Source organism: Condylura cristata, unplaced genomic scaffold, assembly GCF_000260355.1.
Source record: "Condylura cristata isolate star-nosed mole 26May11 unplaced genomic scaffold, ConCri1.0 scaffold00051, whole genome shotgun sequence".
NCBI classification, from domain to species: Eukaryota; Metazoa; Chordata; class Mammalia; order Eulipotyphla; family Talpidae; genus Condylura; species Condylura cristata.
Window position 1 is genome coordinate 268479 of NW_004567152.1, and position 2963 is coordinate 271441.

General features: G+C 36.3%; 1 protein-coding gene and 1 pseudogene across 1 annotated transcript in view; one reads left to right on the forward strand and one right to left on the reverse strand.

Annotated features, from left to right (window-relative positions):
* The window catches only part of PI4KA (phosphatidylinositol 4-kinase, catalytic, alpha), a 113525-nt gene that overhangs the window by 103504 nt on the left and 7058 nt on the right, over window positions 1-2963 (reverse strand). The gene's annotated exons all lie outside the window — the stretch shown is intronic.
* Window positions 169-1097, forward strand: LOC105854535 (annotated as a pseudogene).

Here is a 2963-nt window from a genome sequence, read left to right on the forward strand (position 1 = left end):
AAAAAAAAAAAAGAATTCCACTTATAAAAACATCAAAAGAATAAGATATTTAGGAATAAATGTAACAAAACAAGTTATAGTCTACAAAACTGTTTAAATAAATGGAAAGACTTTTGCTTGCAAATGCTGCCAAGTATGCACTGTAAAAGTCTCCTCTTCACTGCCATCATGTGTAAGTCAGAGTCTCTCAACAAGCCAGTACAGTTGCAAAAGCTTTTCCTTTGAGGTGTAAGATTTGAAAAAACTGATGAGAATCTGAGAATCTATTCTAAGTAGTGGGGAAGGCTCACAGACTGTGTAGTAATGAGACCCAAACACCAGTGACCCAGACACTTTAGATTTGTCACTTATGCCACCGTGAGGTGGATGCAGGAGGTGGATGCAGCCATGAGCACAAGGCCACACAAAGTGGACCAAAGAGGTTTGTGTGAAAAATAGAGTCTCAAAGACCTGGTTTCCGCTTACCTGCAAAAAAAAGATTTCTGCTGGTGACAATAAAGAAAGACACTGAAGAACATCACATAAGAGACTGTTTTGAGCAGCAGGGGAAAACTGAATCATGACTGAGGCACTGACAAAGATACAAGGCTTTGTTTCTATAACCTTTGATGACCATGATTCCGTAGACAAGAATGTCATTCAGAAATACTATGCTGTGAATGTCCACGACTACAAAGCAAGAAAAGCTATATCTAAACAAGTGCTGGCCAGTGCTTAATACAGCCAAAAGGATGAAGCAGTCCTGAAAACTCTGATGATCATCGTGGAGGTGTTTTGGTGAGAATGACAACTTCAGTCATGGAGAAAACTTAGTAATCAAAATGGCTTTTGGTGGCAGATATGGTGGTGGTGGGCAGGGATGACTATAATGATTCAATAATGATGGAAGCAATTTTGGAAGTGATAGAAGCTACATTAATTTTGGCAATTACAACACTCAATCTTTAAATTCAGGAACCATGAAAGTTAGAAACTTTGAAAGTAAAAGCTATTATTCCTGTGGTGGTGGAGGCCAATACTACAGCAAACCACAAAGCCAAGGTGGCTGTGGTGGTTCCAGCAGCAACAGTAGCTATGGACATGGCAGAAGGTTTTAATTAACTGCCAGGAAACAAGGCTTAACAGGAAAAGAGAGTCAAAAGAGGAATAGAGAAGTTACGGTTACAACAATTTGTGAACAAATTTGTGTTCTACTAAGCACAGTGATGATAAGGGCTACCTGAATCAAAGAAGGGATGTTTTAGACAACAGTCATGTGTAGGAGCTAAAAAGTTGAGGACTATATTTGTGGCTAATTGTAAACAGGTATTTTAGTTTCTGTTCTATGGAAAGTGTAAAGTATTCCAACAAAGGGTTAAAAAATAGTTGTTCAACCCTTTCCCCCACACCCATGCTGTTGATTGCTAAACTAAGTCTAATCATGATGCTGATGTCTCTTTCAAAAATAAACCCAATGAAAGATGACACATGAACATAGATGAGAAGGTAATATTAATATCCAAACTGACCTACAAATTTTACATATTTATTATCAAAAATTCTAGGTGACTTCTTGCAGAAATTGATGTTCTTACCCTAAAATTTGCATGGAAATTAAAGGGACATTGAATAGTCAAAACAATTTTTAAAAGGAAGAACACTGTTAGAGAACTTACTCTTCCAAGTTCAAAACTTACTACAAAGGTAATCAATATAATACAAGGATCAATATACAGACTGATGGAATTGAATTCAGAGTCCAAAAATAAACCCTCACATTTACTATCTGCTGCATTTGCCAGGAACACTCAGTGGGGAGCTAATCGTTTTTTCCAAACACACTGCTGAGACAACTGGGAGCCACCTGCAAAAGAATGAAGTTGAACTCCCATGAGATACCATGCATATTTTAAAAGAACTTAAAATAGATTTTAAAAAATGGGTTATAGAAGTTAAACTTCAAATCTTCTAGAAATTAACTATTTAAAAACCTGGAAAACCACAAAAAATAAAGAGATCAAATACAAGCTGCTCAATAACTGACAGGTCAAAGAGAAAATTAAGCGGAGTTTTAAAAATTCCTGGAGACACAAAAATGAACACCCAGTCATCAGAATCTATGAGATGCAACAATAGTGGTAGTAACAGGGCCTACTTCTTAACTAGGTGGGATTTTACTAAAAATCCTCCCAAGAATCAAAACAAGGGGAAACTTCCTAACACATCCTATGATGCCAATATAACCCTAATACCAAAACCAGACAAAAAACAAAACAAAACTACAGACCAATATCTCTGATGAATACAGATGGAAAAAGTCCCAAGAAAACACTAGCAAATAGAATTCAACTATACATTACAAGGTTCAAACACCATGACCAAGTGGAATTTATTCAAGAGATGCAATTATTTAAATCAATTACATTATACCAACTTTAAAAAATGTAAAAATCATATGATCATAACAATAAATGCAAAATATTTGATAAGATATAGCACCCATTTATGATAAAAACTCAAACTGGGTTTAGAAAAATCCTAACTCAACATAATAAACCAACCGTTGACATCAAACTGAAAATTTTTCCTTTAATATAAGAGACAAAGCTAGGATGTCTACTGTCACCATTTCTGTTTAACTTACTATTTCAAGGTTTTAACTAGAGCAATCAAAAATCAGAAATGAAAAGAATCAGGATTGGGAAATAAGTAAAGCTGCTAGGGGAGCCCAGGAAAATAATTTTTTTCTTAATTTATTTAGTAGAATTCAGGTGCAGGTCAGAGTTGGGGGTGGGGGTAAACTGGGATGGTGGTGAGAGGATTCTCCAGAGAAAGAGTAAGGAGCAGATCAGGCAGACTTACTGAAATAAACTGCTAAGGGGAGCAGCAGGGCAAGGCAGAAGAGGTTTTCTGTGCCATGTGGGTTAGTTCCCTGGCTGAGAATTGAATTCAGGCCAAAGCAGTGATAGCACTTATTATTTGCA